Raw genomic sequence first — 21,797 nt, forward strand, 5'->3', positions numbered from 1 at the left:
GTTTAGCCTCTATGCTAAACTTGTGGAATGTGCAAGAGATTTAAAGTTTCAAACAAATCGGATCAAAATGCAATTAGACACATCAAATACCATCATCACTGTGGGCAACCCCACAGCAACATAAGATGAACCAGTCTAAAAAACAAGAAAGTGTAGTTGTATGTTTGGTAAATCAATACCTTATAAAATTATGATAGTTGTCAAATGATAAAAAATATTATCTTTTCAATATCATATTGTGTCTAACTAATTAATTATATATTAGACATATAATTACTATTACCAAATTTACTAAATAATTATAATTAAGGAATAATAGAAATTAATTATTTCACATTTATTATGGCTCATAATTGCTAATATTGAACTGTTTAATTAATTATTCATAAGAAGAAATATATACATAATTATAGTATTTTTGTATACTACGTATGCGCGTGTATATATATATATATATATAGAGAGAGAGAGAGATATTAATGGGTATCCTTGTCATAGGAGGGGATTTCCTCCTTGACGCCTCTAAAATCACATGATTGAGCGATATTATGGATGATCCGCTCCGTTGAACTTGATCTACATATTCTAAAACCCCAACACACCAATTTTAGGGTGAATCCGTCGTCGTTTGACCCTCCATCGAGCCATGTGAAAAGTTCTATTCATTCAAAACCGTTAAAATTGATACGAGTGGATGAAGGGTCAAACGATGACGGGTTCACCCAAAACTTGTTGTGTTGGGGTTTTAGAATATGTAGATCAAGTTCAACGGAGCGGATCATCCATTATGTCGCTCAATCATATGATTTTAGAGGCGTCAAGGAGGAAATCCCCTCCTATGACAAGGATACTCATTTTATACGCCCGCCAATAGATAATATTATATCTTTATACGCCCGCCAATAGATAATATTATATCTTTATTAAGATCCACAATATATTACAAGAGAATATATTTTACAAGAGGACTCTCAGCACTCTAACTTCTTATTATTTTTCTCACACTTAAGCACACCTCCACTCGTCTGCCCTTCCTTCGTATTTATAGACGTCCGAAGATTCCCTTGAAAGCGACATTCCTCCTTTTCTCGAAACGTCTTCAGAAGTGGCGAAATAATTATACAGTAATTTGAAAGCGACCCGCACATTTAACAGTAGCCGCATTACGCCGCATTAAGCATAGTAAAGTTGATGGCGACATTATTCTTCCTTTAAGGAAAGTAACTTTTGTAAAGCTGCTTTATAAAGCTGCTTTAAGAGATGCTAGATGGCTCCCCGAGGCTCAATCTAGTATTTAGTCTGCTTATAAAGCTAGGCTTTTACCTTTAAGGTCTGAGGGGTTATTAAAAATTTCTGCCCAGATTTCTTCGGGGTCTTGGGCATCTTGAATATGATCCAGACCAGGTGTATCTTCTTCCATGGAAGAAACATGACTATTAGTCTCTGGTTCGTCAAAGGCTTCAAAGAACTGCCTTTTAAAATATTCTAGACATTTTTGCTTAATTTCAGCTTCAGAGTTTTGAGGATATTTTCTCCTTATTAAAGCTGCCATCTTAGTCATAGGATTATCTCTTTTGACTTCTTGAGTCATATTTGACTCTAATAGAGATTTATTTCTCTGAATAATTTCTTCTAATTCTTTAACTTTGGTCTCGAGACAGATCCCATTCCACCATCTGCAGTGGTACATTCTTTTAAGAATAGGAATATGTGATGGGGTCCAGTCACATATAAGCGACCAATTCCAAATCCAATGAATCTCTACTTCTGCAAAGAAGTGTGCAAAGCACATGCCATCTATAAGCTGGCTTTCATCCATTCGTGATAATTTTGGATGGCTGTCGACCCATGAAGAATATAACTTCAGAAGGGGTTCGGGAATAATTGCAAGTTCAATTCCATAAGTTTCCCACCATTTATAAAACCAATTAGGAACTCCCTTTTGAAGGGCTTCAGGACATAGCTTGATAAGCCATGTATGCTTTTGTTTTGGGTTCTGATATAAGAACAAATCAAAGAAAGCTTGTTTATAGTCCCAATAGTTGAATTTATAGACTTCTTTTGTAGCTTGAACTCTTACCAACGGTAATTCTTCATTGGGGTTTATAGCCCAATTGCGAGGAAGTATAACTTCTCTGATAACACATTTGCTAAATCCAGGAGGAACAGAATGATTTTCTGTAGTCCAAAAATAGGTTATTTTCATTCCTTTTTTACTTAATAAAGTCCTTATCCATGCTCTTGATTTTAGAGAAAGAGTAGGATAGTAAGTATCGTGAAGATATCTTTGTCGAATTGTTTCTGGTTCTTGCATTAAAGCAATATCTTCGGGTTCTAAATATAGAACTATATCTATATGAGATTTTTCGAACCATTTAGTTTCCTCTTTTACTATATTAGTAAAAGGTTCAGGAGTATTTTCCTGATCTACGATATCTCGTACACCTTTATAAAAGGCTTTAGTATGAGAAGAGTTATGCTTCTTCGTAATAGTTCGCCAAGATGTTGGCTGTTGAGATAGAGTATGACTCCTATTTGGTATTGCTTCTTGACCTATGAGGTCAAAAGTAGAATTTGGGCTGTTGCTGCTGCCTCCTCTCCCCCTCCCTGAAAAGGAGGGATTACTCCGTCTCATTTGTACCCTGTAAAAATTCACGAGTTAGAAAATCTGGATGATGATTAGAGTCACCTTTAATATGTTCAATTTTGAATTGATACATTGCTAATTCTGCTTGCCATCTAAGACAAGATTTTTAACATCTTTTTCAATAATACTTTTGGCAGAACTACAATCTATTCTTAGTAAAAATTCTTGATTAAGAATATCGTCTCTAAATTTAGAGAAACTTTTTAAAATAGATAACATTTCTTTTTTAATTGTCGAATAATTAAACTGGGCTTTATCCCATTTACCAGAGGTAAAACGAACTAATTGTTTTTTTTTGGTTTGTGGGTCCACTTGTTTTAATATACCACCATAACCAATATTTGAAGCATCTGTTTCAACTATTTTAAACCAGTGAATATTTGCAAGATGAATACAAGGTAAGTTTTTAACTTTAAGTTTAATTTTTCTTACCGCAACCAGTGAATATTTGCAAGATGAATACAAGGTAAGTTTTTAACTTTAAGTTTAATTTTTCTTACCGCAGTAGTATGTTGCTGTGTCCATGGCTTAACATTCTTTTTAAGCCTATCATATAAAAGAACAGTATCTTTTGCTAGATCTTTATAATAATCAACCACATAATTTAAAGCTCCCAAAAATCTTTGTAATTATTTTATATCAGTTATTTCATCTGGGAATTTTGACACAAACTCAATACTTCTATCAATAGGAATAGTTGTTCCTTTGTTAATATTATGACCCAGAAATCTAATCTGAATTTGAAATAATTTCATTTTTGGGGCAGATATAGCTAACCCATTTTTTATGACTAGAGATCTAAAGGTTTCTAAATATTTAACATGTTGATCTAAACTATTAGAAAAGATCAAAATATCATCTATATAAGATAGAATAAAATCCGTATAAGGAATAAAAATATCATTCATAATATTTTGAAATTCAGAAGGGGCATTTTTAAGCCCAAAAGGCATGACATTCCATTCATAATATCCAAATGGGACAACAAAAGCAGTTTTATACTTATCTTTTTCTTCTATCTGGATTTGCCAGTAACCTGATTTTAAATCAAACTTAGAAAAAAATTTAGCATTAGTAATGCGATTTAATAAATCCCTTTTATTAGGAATTGGATATCTTATCCATTTAAGGACAGAATTCAGAGGTTTGTAGTTTATAACTAAACGTGGAACACCTCTTTCTCTTTCAGCAGCATTATTCTCCTTGGAGTTGTACAGCTACAAAAGAATTACCGTTGGTAAAAGTTCAAGCTACAAAAGAAGTTTATAAATTCAACTATTGGGACTATAAACAAGCTTTCTTTGATTTGTTCTTATATCAGAACCCAAAACAAAAGCATACATGGCTTATCAAACTATGTCCTGAAACCCTTCAAAAGGGAGTTCCTAATTGGTTTTATAAATGGTGGGAAACTTATGGAATTGAACTTGCAATTATTCCCGAACCCCTTCCGAAGTTATATTCTTCATGGGTCGACAGCCATCCAAAATTATCACGAATGGATGAAAGCCAGCTTATAGATGGCATGTGCTTTGCACACTTCTTTGCAGAAGTAGAGATTCCTTGGATTTGGAATTGGTCGCTTATATGTGACTGGACCCCATCACATATTCCTATTCTTAAAAGAACGTACCACTGCAGATGGTGGAATGGGATCTGTCTCGAGACCAAAGTTAAAGAATTAGAAGAAATTATTCAGAGAAATAAATCTCTATTAGAGTCAAATATGACTCAAGAAGTCAAAAGAGATAATCCTATGACAAAGATGGCAGCTTTAATAAGGAGAAAATATCCTCAAAACTCTGAAGCTGAAATTAAGCAAAAATGTCTAGAATATTTTAAAAGGCAGTTCTTTGAAGCCTTTGACGAACCAGAGACTAATAGTCATGTTTCTTCCATGGAAGAAGATACACCTGGTCTGGATCATATTCAAGATGCCCAAGACCCCGAAGAAATCTGGGCAGAAATTTTTAATAACCCCTCAGACCTTAAAGGTAAAAGCCTAGCTTTATAAGCAGACTAAATACTAGATTGAGCCTCGGGGAGCCATCTAGCATCTCTTAAAGCAGCTTTATAAAGCAGCTTTACAAAAGTTACTTTCCTTAAAGGAAGAATAATGTCGCCATCAACTTTACTATGCTTAATGCGGCGTAATGCGGCTACTGTTAAATGTGTGGGTCGCTTTTAAATTATTGTATAATTATTTCGCCACTTCTGAAGACGTTTCGAGAAAAGGAGGAATGTCGCTTTCAAGGGAATCTTCGGACGTCTATAAATACAAAGGAAGGGCAGACGAGTGGAGGTGTGCTTAAGTGTGAGAAAAATAATAAGAAGTTAGAGTGCTGAGTGTTATCTTCTGAGAGTCCTCTTGTAAAATATATTCTCTTGTAATATATTGTGGATCTTAATAAAGATATAATCTTATCTATTGGCGGGCGTAAATTGTAAAATAGCGCTAACTTTGCCGCTCAATTAGAGGAAGTGTTGGCGATAGATTTGCGTCAATTTGGGTTTTTGGCGTTGGGTTGGAGATGCTCTAAGTACACCTTAACCTAGAGCTTCCAAGACGAGACAAAGGTAAACTTTTTGATATGCAATCGATGATAGAGAGGCTAACTGGTAGTAGCCATGGATCTGGAACTAGATCATCATCAAGGAAAATTTCTAAAATTAAACAATATTTAGCTACACCTTTAGTTAAACCTCAAAATGATGTCGATTTCGATATTTTGTATTGGTGGAGAGTATATGAAACCGTTTTATATCTTATACTTTCCATCACGGCTCGTGACTTACTAACAGTGTAGGTTTCTACAGTAGCTTCGGAATCCGTCCTTCAGCACATCATAACGTTTGATTAACGACCGCAAAATATTGTTAGATCCGTTTACCGTACAGTCGGTAATGTGCTTACAAGATTGGTGAAAGTCCGAGAAGAGAACTCAAGGCATCGACCAGATAGCTAGTATTGAATATAGACATAATGAGTTGACGATAAGAAATAGAATAGAAAGTAGTTTGTAATTTTTTAGCTGTAAATCGGTGATTAAATTATTTTTAAAAAGATTACAAATGATAGTGATATAAATGAATAGGTGTCAACCTAGTTGCGATGTATTCATCTATTATGGTGCGACAATTTCTAAAAAAATTATAATTGTTGGTGATTAATAATAAAGAATTTTTTTATCAAGGTTGTTGATAGCGGATTGCGTCGCGGCGCGGCGAGGTGCCGCTTAGGCTATTGCAGGCTATAGCGGCAAAATAGCGGCAAATAGCGCACAGTCAAATAGCGGTCAAATATAAATATATTTAAATATTCTAAATAATAAGAAAAATCATATAGAAATCTAAATATCATATAAATGCATATTTGATGCCTAAACATGAAATATGTGTGTGATAATTAACCCTATCTCTGTTGCAGACAACAAGTCTCCAGTTCCAGTAAGCCAAATTATCACCTACATACATAAATTAACCCTATCCCCTGCTACAGTGTTTTTGTTGTGGAAAAAACCGCCATCTCCAGTAAGTGAAGGGAAAACCTGCTACAGTAATTTCCAAAAAAGCCCAACAGCCACTTCCAGCCATGTAATATCCAGCACACTATCCATGTAAGACGAAGAGAGGAAGCCGATTTGTCAAAAAAAAAAAAAGAGGAAGTCGAAAGCCATTTGCCGCTTCTTGGGGAAGGAAAAAAAAAACCACGGCCAGCAGTACATGCTCCAGCACAGAGAAACCCAAAATCATGCCAAAGAGAAAACGAAGAGAACAAAGAATCCATATGCCATAAAAAAAACCAGCTATACTTACCCGATTGCATTGGGTTATCAGATTGAGCATTGTAACAGGCATGAGATGAGACCTTTGTTCCTCCATAAACCAGCTATACAACCTGGAAATCGTCGGTCATCGGGAGTGGGAGCTTGGACGGCGTCGCTGGAAGTTGGCGTCACTCGTCGCTGGAGATGGAGCTGGGAGAGGTAGGGAGTGGGGGAGACTGGGAGAGGCAGTCGGGATTGGGGAAGACTGGGAGAGGCGGCTAGGGCACAAAATGAGGGGAGAGGTTTAATATTAGTGGGTACGGGTCGGGTTCGGGTCGGGTTCGGGGGTGATTCTCGTTAAAATCTGATGCGGGTAATAGCGCTTTTAAGCGCTTTTTGCCGCTAAAAGCCGCTAACACGCGCTTTTCGAACACAAAGCGGTTTTTACCGCTTAACCATGCCGCAAAAGCCTTAAGCGTAGCGTTGATGGCCCGCTTCCGCTATAAGCGCCGCGATTGCCCCGCTTTTTGCCGCTTTTTACAACACTGATATATATATATATATATATATATATATATATATATAGACACATACACATATATGTATATATGTAGACATATATGTCTATATATCTATGTGTGTGTAACGTGTCATGATTTTCTGAAATGTGCAAATGTTTTGAGAATAAATTAACATCTAGAATTTATAAATGGCCTAATTGCATTTAAATACCCGATAGTTTTCCTTACTTTGCACTTACAAGGATGGTAATCAATGGTGGTTAGGTTTGTCTTCTTTCAGAAAATTAAAGTGCTCCAAAGTGATATATGGAGTACAAATAATTAGGAACCAATTTCGGTGAATCCTATTTTAAACGAACCAACAATGTCATTCAAGCCAAATTCTAGGTAAATCATCTTATTGTACTCATTGATTGCTTTTATATTTTATCTCCTACAATTTTTTGGAAAGTGTGTGCTATGTGCTGAGCTTATACAAATGCTAGGCTTTCCACTTATTATGTGCAATGGTATAACATGCTTAAAGTGTCTTTCACTTTCACAATACTATTATTCTTTAGGTCAAGATCTCTTTGTAGAAATTTGTTTATATCTATTTTTCTACACATCTAATTTTTCTTCATATTTAACCATACATTTAGTAACAAAAACAAGATTGGAGAGCGACGATTCGATAAGCAAATTTATCATGCGCAAATTGATAAAAATTATATTGCGTATACAAGTATGTAAAAGCATATTGATCCCAATTTAATGCACAAATCCATTTCTTAAAAAAGTTCAACATGTTTAAATAAAATTATGGAAGGTGTCATAACCAAAGTTTAGAGATTTCAAGCCAAGATAAATCTGACATAGCTATAATTAAAAATAAATTAATTAATTAATAAAAATAGTATTTAATGACATGCATTGCACGTGCGTAAAAACTATTATCGAATAGTTTAGAGGGTATAAGGGGCTATATCCTCATAGTAAGGGGTTTGTTCTCGTAATTTACCAAAAAGGGTAAAACAAAAACATATTTCTGCTGTTAATCAGCAATCATAGGGAAAATATTGCTCCTAAGAGAGTGAACAAACATGTCATGCGAGACCACAATGGTAGACTAGGCCTTTTCAATCATAAATTGAAACCTGATTCCGTCTAATCTCACTAAGGAGATAATGAACATAGTTGAAATAACACCATTTAACTACTGACCAATATTGATGCACTATGCATAACTAGAAATCTCTCCCACTCGAATGAATACCAACAGCAATATGTATGTTGCATCCTTAGTCGTTATGACAGCAACAGTATGAATTCTGAAATGAAGTACAGTTCGCCTTTATCACACAACCTCTATAATACCAAGTGACTTTACTGTTTGCAAATGGTGAGTGTCAAAATTTAAAACTTTGTCAATAAGAGACTAGCAACCTATGTTGTTCTTATTAGGAAAAGAGTATTGGAGGCTACTTTGTTTCTTAACCTGACTCATGAATGTGGCACGAAGTTATCAGGCATAAATTAGCTAAATACACATTCTAGAGCTGACCTACAAAGAAATATCGTACCAATCATATTCAGACAAGGTTTTAATTGGAAGATATCTTGCATCAAATTATAAATGCAATCATAGCAAATTCCGGAGTTGAAAAGGGTCAATTGCAGCAACCTCAGAGCAAGAGTTGTCTAAAGAGCCTGGTTTTTTGGAAGTATTTGTTGACTATGATCGACCAATTAGTGCCTAGATGAAACTAAAGTTGCTCCTGATTGCGAGGAAAGAATCCTTCATCTCCTAAGGTTCTGTGAGTATGTCTCAATAATGTCAACCAACACTAAAAGTGGTCCAGTAAAATGATAATGAGATTACACGTACCCGATTCAGACCATTTCTCATATTGGTGAATCAGAATAGAGTTTTGAGATCAGATGTATTTATCAAATAGGACATCGCCCATGGATGATATATAATATATATATTATAGATTTAAATTGTCATTTAAAAGATCAATGCTTAAAATGTAATATGACCAAACCTGCAGGTTCATTTGCAATCACAGTGCTCGACGAAGGAAAGCTACATTTGACAAGCAACTATGTGTATGCTATAGCAGGCACCCTGTGGTTTTAACCAGCAAGATTTCCCCCTAAAAAGAGCATCCTCATTGTTGCCATAGCTGTTTTCAGTTGCCAACCAGGACTTTCAGTTTTATCCTGAAGATGGAAGTCTTGTAGACTATTGAGATAAGGAAGAAGGCGTGAATGAACAATCATGTAACCTTACAATGGAAATGGAAAATATCCTTCCATTTGTTTTTACATCGTCAAGTTCTTGACATGCAAGTGAAAACAAAGTTTATATAACCATTTTAAATTTTTGAAGAGAAGGAAAAAAAACGTGTCGTTTCACTTTTTGGAGTAAGTGAATTGTCTCCTTGAATAAAGAGGAATTTTATAGATTTTATATTAATATAAGTTATGTAGATGTTTGATATGTTAATGATTATCAGATATCCCCAGATCTGATGGCGAAGATGAGAAAAAACTGTACGACACTAGTTAACAATGTTACACTACCTGGATCCACACTTGCTAATTCAGCCTCCACTATTGTCTTCATGAAACATTCCATGGACAAACATCACGTTTTATATCAACCTTCTTTCAGAAGGGTGTCCTAACCTGAGATTCAATACATAAAGACATGCACAGATCTCTTTGATACATATGATCAAAAATACAATGATATTCTCACGAAACTTCACAGAGAGAATGCAGACAAGCTTTCGCTTGACCTGGAACAAGCCATTGGGGATCAAGGTAGGTATTCAGGTGTATGATGATGGCACCAACGAGAACTTCGCGATAGTAATTTTATATTTCACCTTACGATATGAGTTAATCTCATGTCCGCCTGAGGAGTTTGTAAGCTGCACGAGTAATAATGACCATCTTTTCCCGAAAGTTTAAAGGTTTCACAGAGGGGAGGGAAGAGGTATCAAAAAAAAGGAAAAAGTGATGATTACTCATGCAGCTTACAAACTCCTCAAACAGATATGGGATTAACTCAAATCGAAAGGTGAAATATAAAATTCCTGCCGCGAAGTTGTTGCCATCATCATAAGCCTGAATATCTACCTTGACCCCCAATGACTTGTTCTAGGTCAAGCGAAAACTTGTCTGCATTCTCTTTGTGAAGTTTCGTGAGAATATCATTGCATTTCTGACCATAGGTATCAAAGAGATCTGTACATGACTTTTATGTATTGGATCTCAGGCTGGGACACCATTCTGAAAGGAGGTTAATATAAAACGTGGTGTTTGTCCATGGAATGTTTCATGAAGACAACAGTGAAGGCTAAATTAGCAAGTGTGGATCTAGGCAGTGTAACATTGTTAACTAGTGTCGCACGATTTTTTCTCATCTTCACCATCAGATCTGGGGATATCTGATAATCATTAACATATCAAACATCTACATAACTTATATTAATATAAAATCTATAAAATTCCTTTTTATTCAAGGAGACAATTTACTTACTCTAAAAAATAAAATAACACGTTCTTTTTTCCTTCTCTTCAAGAATTTAAAATGGTTATATAAACTTTATTTTTACTTGCATGTCAAGAACTTGACGATGTAAAGACAGGAAAAAATATTTACCATTTCCATTGTTAGGTTACATGAAGGAACTGGGTGTTGATTTGGTGTTGATTTGATTTTCTCTGTGGAGGCTTATGCTTCTTGTTCATGGCCTAGACCCCATGGACATATAACCGATTATCCACTTCATCTCCAAACTCAGTAACCCTTCGGAACGCATCTGGTTGCTTGAGTTTTAGGGTTCTTGACCACTGCATAACAAAGGTATGGCCAGAGGCGAGGCTTGGGGGTGTCCCATGAATGGAAGCATATGATTTCAGTCCTGTTGCAATAAAAAAAAGCTACATGAGAGCAGATATTAAAAATGACATAAATTTAAGTAATATGATTTTCTCTTTAGTGAACATTTTAACAATACATCCATAGGACCATGAGAGCAAGATATTTTCTCTAATTCCTCCAAAGTTCAGCTTTTTCTCAAACCATACCCTTTCCTCTCATTTCCAAAATTGTACTTTTTCATTAGAATATGATCATACCACAACAACAAAGCCTTTATTTCAAATGTTTGGGGTCGGGTACATGAATCCTAAGTTTCCATTCTGTTCTATTATGGATCATCTCCTCCATTAAGTCACCCATAATCATATGCTTCTTACTTGCTTCTAACCGAGTCCTTTTGGGTCTATTTCTAGATCTTTTTTACCCATTAAATATAATGTTATCACTTTTTTCTTAACCGGTGTACTAAAAAGTCTCCATTGTACATGCCCAAATCATCCTAGCATATTCTCTCATTTTATCTTCAGTGGGAGCAACGTAATTTACTATACGAGCTGTATTAGTATTATTCATTGGAATATGATCATGAATGTTTAAATATCAGCATTGAAATTGCATGTCTTTCACATAATTTTATTTTTATTGAAATAGGATGAATGATTAATTTGTAATATATTTTTATTGTTAAACGTTAAGTCAGTAAAATTTCAATCTGTCACTTATTCTTCTAAAAACCATAAAAAGTAAATTAAAGAAAAAACTAGAGAATAAAATTACAATTGACTTCTCCCATCTATACTTTCATCCACATTACATTTTGAAAATAACAATATAAATTGAATTGTGTTAACTTTCTTGAAACCATATGAGAGATATAGAAATACTTATTAAATAAAAATATAAAAAATGAAAAAAAATTACAAATAACATCCCCCGTCTATAACATCACGTTTAAAGCATATCTCAAACTCTACAATTTATTAACAATATACTGCTATCAATAGCAAGCATCAAGGAATCAGAACTAAGTATTTGAGAGAGGATTTCAGGGCAAAATCAACAAGAAAGAGAAAATACATTACTTTGGGAATCACTGCTCATCTCTCTGCCTCAATCCGAAAATTAAGAACCAAAAATAATAATAATCGAACATCAGCACCGTGAAAACGAAGAATACTAATGATGTTTTTTCTTTTTTCCTCTTTTTTGGGTTTTTTGAAGGGATCAAGAATTGTAGGGTTTTTGGTTAGGGTTTTGGGTTCAGACTGTGCAGTGCTCCCTCTCAGGTGGCAAAAATCAGGTCATGTCGGGTCGTCTAGAGTCGGAGTAACAAACGCGGGCTTTGGGACGTTTAAAGGGTGGGCTTGGTTTCCTAAGGATATTCTTCAAAAACATGTCACATAGTATATACTATTGGTATAAGATTGCTTCAATCCTATGCTGTTATGACTGAACAATGTTGTGATTTACTTTTAAGTGTCTAAATTTATTTTTTATCATAATTTACGATTTTGCGTTCTCATTGTTTTTCTTTACATGAATGATATGTTGTGAAATGCATGTTGTTTACGATATTTAAATTGTAGATTTACTCATGCTAATGTATAAAAATTAATATGGTTGGATTGTATTTTATGAATTTAAGATCATAAATGCATGTTCTATATGAATCAAAATAATTAAAAATTAAAAATCATAATTATTTGCATGTACAAATAATTGTCGCACAAATTGATGACAGTTAAATAAATTTAATGTTTATGAAAGATTGATCACGCTAGAAAATTTTATAAGAAATGAGTTTAAGTTGGAATTTCATATACTTAATTTAATTACATATTTTGATATATTTTTTAAAAATTTTGGTTACATTTTTATGAGTTCAATAAAAGCAACATAGTGCACGTGCATTGCACGTGTTCATACATTTTTTCACTTTCAAAATAGTCTATCGACATGAAAATGATAAAGTGACTCAAAAGGAAAAAAATGGAGTGAAGTATTTGAAAGAATTTTGAGTGTTCCTTGTAATAGTGAAATTATTAGAAATAGTTCAATGAATAAAAGAATATTACTTATTCTCTTTTTTTTCTAATGATAAAAGAATATATTTTTCATTAGTATATATTAGCCGTCAACTATAGAATTGTGTCCCATTTTCTAGTTTGTCTTTTAGTACCTCCTGATTAGGGGTGCATTCGGTTCGGATACGGTTCGAATATGACACTTATCATATCCATATCCGCTTTTTGAAAACAGATACGGATACGGTTCGGATATTCATCGGTAAAAAAAAGGCATTATCATATCCGCACTAAACGGAAACGGTTATGGTCCGGATATTAGAGAGTCGGATATGGATATGATACGGATATTAATCGGATATTTGGGAAACGGATATGAATAGGGTATGACTATACCAGAACATTGCTACACATATTCAGATATGCACTCTCTCGTGGTATATAATTTTAAAAAATTGACATTACAAACTTACAGTTACACATCAATGTGCGTTCTCTGTTTATTTGTGTGTTTGTGGGTATTGGGAATAGGGGTGGAATTGGCACTTAGGTATCAGTTGAATTTTTTTAGCACTAATTTTAGTAGCTTGTAGTTCCTAATTCCGAAGCAAGTTTTAGCTTACAACTTACTGCTTTAATTCAAGGTGCATGTGCTCTAGAACTTCACAAAATTTTAAGCTAAATCATTTGTCAAACAAACTAGGTCTTTTCAGTTTTCAGTCAATAAAGGATAGCAAATTAGGGCTTTTTATCAAACAAATTAGGGTTTTCCACTCAACGAAGGGCCAGCAAATTAGGATTTTTTTTATCATACAGATTAGGGCTTTTCATTCAACCAATTAAGAGTTTCGAATTCACCTTAGTGTTAGAAGAAACCGAGGAGGAAAATTTTCGGAGGTCGCTGTTGATGGTCGGTCGAGCTTGAAGGCGGAGGCTTGAAGTCGGTCGAAAGCGGAGCCTTGGAGACGGCTGAAGTCGAAGGCGGAGGAGGATTTTTTTTATCATACAGATTAGGGCTTTTCATTCAACCAATTAAGAGTTTCGAATTCACCTTAGTGTTAGAAGAAACCGAGGAGGAAAATTTTCGGAGGTCGCTGTTGATGGTCGGTCGAGCTTGAAGGCGGAGGCTTGAAGTCGGTCGAAAGCGGAGCCTTGGAGACGGCTGAGGTCGAAGGCGATTTTAGGGCAGAAGAACAGCGAAAGGTTTTGATCTCGCTATCGGGAGGATTTTCATTTACTTTAAATCGGGTCGGGTAGAGGATAAGATGGGTCGTAGATATAGAGACCCGACCCAACACCCAAGTATAAAAATTAGCTGAGTCGGTGAGTAATACATATCCGGACCTTATCCGGAATGAAAACTCAAAACTAAAACCTAACCGAAACTGTATCCGGAACCGAATGAAAACCCAAAACTAAACCTGAACCGAAACCGTATCCGGATGGTTGCAATCTTTTCCTACCATATTCGCTTTCTAAATGGATAAGGTTGCGATCGGTCTGGATATATCCGGATTGTTTTGCACCCCTACTCCTGATGGTACATTTTGTTTACTTTCTCCAACATAATGACCGATGAAATCCATTTCTATTATAAGTCTCTGTTGTAAGAATCTCCATCTTTAGTTAAAGAACATAAAAATTATGATTATGAAGTCCATTAAACTTGGAGTAAGAAATAAATGTTTTCACAATACTTATATGTTGTCATATTTAAAAGATCTTATTTAATAATATTGTTATTTGGGACAATAAGTTTAGTGGGTTATCTAAAAATGGGAAAACACTTTTGGGAATATAAAAGTATTTAATAATATTATCATTATCATAAGTTTTTGTATAAAGTAAATCTCTATTGAAGTGATTGAATATCCTTATGGTTCGAAGTCTGCATTCTTTATGTAGTCTTTGTCTTTAAAGGGAATAATGACCAAAGAGTTGAATCAGGGCAGGCCCTGGGGCTGCTCCAGGTGAGCGCCCGCTCAGGGCCCCCAATTTTGGGGGCCCCCAATTTTTTTATATAAGTATATTAATATATATATGAAGAAAAAATATGGACCGTCTATTTTACACCCAGGTTAATCTCAACCCTCTATTCCAAAATCTTCTTTCAAAAACCCATCAGCTCCCAATTCTTCACTTGTTCTCATTTCTCACTCAAATTCTCAACTCTCAAACCCTAGCTGCCAACACCCAGTTCTCCAAATCCAATCCCCCACCGGCCACCGCCACCGGCCACCCATCCTCCTCTTCTCTCTAGTCTCTGCGGCTCAGCGACCGCCGCCGCCGCCAGCCCCCAAATCCAGTCCAGTCCCCATCCTCCATTCCGGCCTCCTCTCCGGCTCTTCGACTCCATCCACCGCGGCACCGGCGCCCGAGGCCGAGGCGGCGAGGCCGCGAGGCCAGCCCCAAATCCAGTTCGGTCCCCATCCTCCTCTTTTTTTTTTATAATCTTTTCTGTTGTCTTTTATTTTTGATGACCGCTTTGCTTATTATTCAAAACTAAAATTGTGGCTAAGTTTAAGACCTTAGTTTTCATCTTATTTGCGCTTTGATCCCGCTTATGAACACTTTGATATGGTTATGGTCCTTATGGACCAAGCTTCTAACATTCACAAAATGATTTTTTTTGGAAAAACCAAAATTATTCGCAGTTTGATCAACAGTCAACACTATATTAATAGGAAACATGAAACTGTTAATTATTTGTAATTACCATAGCTTAATGTGTGGAAATTAGAATATAAATTTTATCACTAACTCAACAATCAAGACATGTCTTTCTAATTTGATTTCTTTAACTACGGTGAATAGTTAATATTAGTTAATTTTGAAATCACATTTGAATTAATCAGAAAGATTTTAAGATAGGAAATTGATTTTTATGCATGTAGCGATAGATTTTATACATCTAACAATATTTCTACGTTTTTATTATCATCCATAAATCCGTCATTTTCACTACGTTTTTAGGGTTTTGTTGCTGATTTGAGATTTTTTTCTTGTATTGCAGGAGATCCAAGCTGAAGCGGCCAAGTGGGTCTTACATTTTCGGTGCTGCCGTTGCCGCTTTGTATTCTTCAGCCGGAGCTGTTCAACAGGTTGTATTGTTCCGAATCTTTTAACTTCTTTCAATTTGATTGTGATATTTTTTGTTTTATTATAGAAATGCCTCCAAGAAAGCATCCATCTGGATATGATAAACGCAAGAAAAAAAGAAAAATTGAACAATTTGTCCAAACTCAAAGTGGAGCGCTTGATAAATTTATTGTTAGAGAAACACAAGATTTAGTTGAAAATTCAATTGAAAATGATAATATTAATGATTTGGGCCTGAATGAGTATGCGAATGAAAATTTGAATCATAATGAAAATGAGAATCATAATGAAAATGAGAATCATAGTGAAAATGATAATGAAAATGAGAATCATAATGAAAATGATAATGAAAATGAGAATCAGAATGAAAATGAGAATCATACTGAAAATGATAATGAAAATGAGAATCATAATGAAAATGATAATGAAAATGAGAATGAAAATGAAAATGAAAATGAAGGTAAAAATGAGAATCTGAATCAGAATGAAATTGATATTGACAATGAAAATGAAAATGAGAATGAAAATATTTTAGGCAATGAACAACCTAATCAGTCCATGCTCATGAATTTGAATATTTATGATCAAAGAACTTGGGATAATTTGGACACAAAATCTAGAGATATATTAGTGGAAAATGGCCCTATAAGAGATCTATTAGTCGAAAAAGGTCCTAAAGATAAATTAGGAAGATGTTTTTCTTCGGCATTTTACACTAGACATTTATCAAATGGAGAAAAATGTGATAGGGAATGGTTAGTTTATTCAAAGGATATCGATAAAGTATTTTGTTTTTGTTGTAAACTGTTTAAAAATGGTTTTAAGAAAAGTTTTTTAATAAATGAAGGATTTAATGATTGGATGCATCTTAGTGCTAGGCTTAAAGAACATGAAACAACTAATGAGCACATCATTAACATGAGTACTTGGCTTGATTTACGCATAAGATTAAAGAATAATAAAACAATCGATAAAAATATTCAAGGGCAAATTAATAAAGAGAAGGAACATTGGAAGAAAGTATTACAAAGAATAATTTCTGTTGTTAAATATCTTGCTAAACATAACTTGGCATTTCGAGGCACAAATGAGAGAATTTATCAAAATAATAATGGAAATTTTTTAGGCCTAATTGAAATGATTGCAGAATGGGATCCCGTAATGCAAGAACATGTTCGACGTATTGACCATGGTGAAATTCATTATCATTATCTTGGTCATAGCATTCAAAATGAATTGATAAGTATGTTAGCTTCTAAAATCAAATGTGCAATAGTTCAAAAAATTAAAGAAGCTAAATATTTTTCAGTAATACTTGATTGCACTCCGGATGCTAGTCACCAAGAACAAATGACTTTAATATTACAAATAGAAGAATTTTTTGTAGAATTTTTAAAAGTAAATGATACATCTGGACAAGGACTTTTTGAAGAATTGCAAAATATGCTAAAAGCTCTTAATCTTGATATTGATAATGTACGAGGTCAAGGGTATGATAATGGGTCTAATATGAAAGGGAGACACCAAGGTGTACAAAAAAAAGTACTTGAAATAAATCCTAGAGCATTATACACGCCTTGTGGTTGTCATAGTCTTAATTTAACACTTTGTGACATGGCAAATTGTTGTGGTAAAGCAAAAGACTTTTTTGGAGTGATACAACGCATTTATACATTATTTTCTCACTCAACAAAGCGATGGCAAATTTTGATAAATAATGTAAAAGGTTTAACTGTGAAACCATTGTCGACTACACGTTGGGAAAGCCATATTGAAAGCGTTAAAGCAATTAGATTCCAAACGCTTGAAATAAGAGAAGCACTACTTCAGTTAGCAGAAACTGATAATGACTCCAAAATAAGAAGTGAAGCAGATTCTTTAGCAACACATGGAATTGAAAATTTTGAATTTTTATTAAGTATGATTATTTGGTATGATATATTGTTTGCTGTTAACTTAATTAGCAAATATTTACAATCTAAAGACATGCTTATTGATATTGCTATAGATCAAGTAAAAGGATTGATTAGGTTTTTTGAGGAGTATAGAGAAGTTGGGTTCACACAAGCTATGACAATTGCTAAAGAAATTGCTACTGAAATGGAAATTGATTCTGTATTTCAAGTAAAACGTCAAATCCGTAGAAAAAGACAATTTGATGAGAATGTTAATGAGGAGACAACACAATCAGCTGAAGAATCTTTTAGAATCAATTATTTTTTGTGTATTGTAGATTAAGTTATTGGTTCACTAAAGAAAAGGTTTGAGCAATATAAAGCATATGAAGATATTTTTGGATTTTTGTTTGGTTCAGAAAAGTTAAACTCATTAGATGATAATAATTTGAAAGCATGTTGTGATAATCTTGAAATTGTTCTAAAATATAAAACATGTTCCGATCTTGATGGGAAAGATTTATATGGAGAACTGAAAATCTTAAGATATATTTTACCAAAAGAAACAAAGTTGGCTATTGATATACTGAATTTCTTAAAAATACGAAATTGTTTTCCAAATGCATGTATTGCTTATAGAATATTATTGACTATACCTGTTACAGTCGCATCTGCAGAAAGAAGTTTTTCAAAATTAAAATTATTAAAATCTTATTTGAGATCGACCATGTCACAAGAAAGACTAAATGGACTAGCTTTGATATCCATTGAAAATGATTTTATAGATAAAATTGATGTTAAAGGCTTAATTAATGATTTTGCAGCTAAAAATGCAAGGAGGACAATTTTTCGATGATACTTTATATGCTAAAGGCTTCGATATCTCTTATTAAGGTAAGCACAGATACAAGAGAAACATAATATGCAAGTATTTTTTATTGTGGACTATTTGCTCTATTGGAAAGCTTTATTAATGTGGGATTACATGCATTTATCTTATCAGTAATATTCAGGTGACCAAAGAGATGAAGAATGGACAATAGCACTTGAAAAGTATGTTAAAGACTATACAGATGCAAAAAATCAGGTAATATTTTAATGTCTGATCAGTAACATTTTGTTCCTTAGCATTTTAGGGATTCGAATTGGAATTTATTGATATTTTGTATATAGAGAAAGGCCCCGTGTTTACTTTTCGCACAGGGCCCCTAAAATCTCAGATTCGGCCCTGAGTTGAATGATTTAGCTCTTCTTGCGATTATTTTACGTACTAAATGGTATTATTAGAACTGGTTATTGGAGTCCTAAAGCACCTAAAGCAAGATTAAAAAAGAAGAGAGAAGAACCTTAAAAAAATCAAATTCAAAGATGAAACTTTTGTATTCTTAAGCTATAGACTTCGCTCTTCTTCTTGCTTCGGTTCTGGCGCCTTCTTCTTCTCTATTCCGCTTCCCTTTCAACATGCCCAAAAAATTCCTCTATGTATCTTAGTTCACGATGCATGATCTTCTAACCATTCAGATACATGTTGATGTTGTTTGGATTCTTCTGAGTATCTTGAATCATCTAAATAAAATATACCTGTTGAAGATCACATCTTATGGTTGGCTCCGCCGTCAAATTCTCATGGAGCTTCAACCCCTAAAATAGCAATAGTGGATTTACTCATGTCACTTTTTCTATGACTTTGTACCCTGCACAAGAGAGAATCTATATGTAGAATTATTTGATAACCATATAATAAGAAATGAATTATAGATGCTGAAATTATTACATAACCTAAATATCACAAGCTTCATGACATCTGAATGACAATGTTTAGCTACAATAAGAAAAATATAAAATAATATAGATGGAGTTTAACACCTAGTAGGAATAGATTGGAATTTGAATGATTTAATTGGATATAGAATCGAAATTGAAAAATTGCATATTTATTAGATGGAGAGAGAACTGTAGAATTTTGAAGGTTGTTAGAGAGAAGGGGTCATGCAACCATGTGACGCCCCTGTTTTCACACATGGCTACAGTCCAAAGTGAATCCAGAGATGTCAAATCTGGCATGCATCACACACTGTGCAATAACACGTTTCACCAATCACAGTAATATCCTCTAGTGGAATCAAAAGAAGTGTAGATACAAACAGACAAAATAAAGAAATAAACGTAATAGACATGATAAGAAAAGAGATATCTCATAAATAAAAATCATGTCTCAACTGTAATACATATGTTATACGGAATAATAAAAATGTATCAACATAAATCAACCGGAAATCGTACTAAGGTACACTACCCTTACAATATGAAATAAAGCTCTAAAGTCCGAATGAAATCATAAAAATCTACTGTAGAGTCTCTATTAATAACTCATGTGATGACGACTATGCAAGAACTTTGTCATACTATGGCTTTCTGAACATTTGTACTGCCTGAAAGAAGAGAAAACAACAAAAAGAACCACATAAAGAGCGTCAGGACGCTACAACAAGATCACATTCATCCGCCCCCAGGGGAAGGGCTACTAGATGGAGTGAAGGCTCTATCTATAAGTATAGTCTACCTAAATTACTTTCCATGTATCTAAGTGGAATTAACATTTAGAAACCTACAACACGAGACATAGTACTTCGAGCGAAATACTCCAAACAAGGAAACCTCATATATATACCATATGTCTCAAATTTTAAATATCTAAACATTAATATTGAACTAAGAGTATTCAAACTGAATGAAATCAATAATTAGAAATCCACAACACAAGACGGGTACGTCGAGCGAAATAATCCAAACAAGGAAACCCTCATGTATATACCATATGTCTCAAATTATGAATCCCTAATCATTAACCCAAACTAAGGCATAAAGAAAGCAATAAAGGAAATAAAGACATTAATACATCGTATTTATATTATCCTCCGCTATTATTAGGGAGATAGAATAAATACCAACATATAATCATGTATACTGTCAAAAGTAAAGTATTTCAGTAATATGTCTCAATGATGAGTCATATCCATAACTGACATCCACCAAAGACTCAGATTATCAATTAGCTATCTTAGGGTAACTCTTTGCAAGATTCTGAAACTTGGCATCATCACGTGCAACGGACTACCCTGTAGGTATCCTAAATAGTGTACACAGCTCATCAGTCTCATTGCGATCTTAGTGCGGGACGCCAACCATATAGGTATCCAAAAAGACGGCTTACAAGCCTTATCGCACCTTTGTGCGGATGGACTGCTAGACAAAGCATCCAAAACCGACTCAATGGCCTGTACGAATGGAATATCGACGCACTACCCGATGTAGTACTGAACTGAGCTCATCAATTATATCCATCTCATGTATTAACTATGTAAATCTGGTATACCGATGCACTATCCTATATAGTACTAAGATGTGCTCATCAATGATATCCAACGAGTGTATGAACAATAAACAACCCAACACTTGACATATTCCCCTTTGGGATACTCATATGTGTGCACCGACACTGTATTTATATATTCGTGAATCTACATGTAAAGAAGTGCGGCTCGAACCCCGTGAACACATCTCAAACAGATACAAAACACAAATACAGAAAACAACCTTAGTAGCCGACTACCATGCTTAGTAGTCGACTACTCTGAGTCCATCCAGAATCAGGAAAATTGGACTAAGTGTGAGTAGTCAACTAATATGAACATTAGTCGACTACTCTGGTATGAAAATGTTTTTGTGAGTCGCACCAGGAAAGGAGTAGTCGAATACACATGTTATTAGTTGACTACTTTGTGTTAAACAGATTTTTGTTTCTCGGGTTTTGATGTTTTTGTGATTATTTCTTGAACAAAACTCATTCAAATCACATGGAACATAGGAAAAAGGTTTTAGTCTTTTGAAATTTACTATCAGAGATTAGTTCACATGATTTAACTCTTGGATTAAACACTAATTTGGGTTTAACTTCATAATTATT

At 34.3% G+C, this 21,797-nt stretch overlaps 1 long non-coding RNA gene and 1 pseudogene across 1 annotated transcript in view; one reads left to right on the forward strand and one right to left on the reverse strand.

Annotated features, from left to right (window-relative positions):
- Nucleotides 1-13,823, reverse strand: part of LOC109835631 — a 14,518-nt gene extending 695 nt beyond the window's left edge. Inside the window, exons 1-2 of the long non-coding RNA XR_002245632.1 lie at nt 13,695-13,823; nt 8,963-10,852 (exon numbers count right to left, since the gene is read on the reverse strand). This is a non-coding gene — a long non-coding RNA (uncharacterized LOC109835631). The remainder of the gene's footprint in view (nt 1-8,962; nt 10,853-13,694) is intronic.
- Nucleotides 14,763-19,044, forward strand: LOC109835523 (annotated as a pseudogene).

Source organism: Asparagus officinalis, chromosome 3 (genome assembly GCF_001876935.1).
Source record: "Asparagus officinalis chromosome 3, Aspof.V1, whole genome shotgun sequence".
NCBI classification, from domain to species: Eukaryota; Viridiplantae; Streptophyta; class Magnoliopsida; order Asparagales; family Asparagaceae; genus Asparagus; species Asparagus officinalis.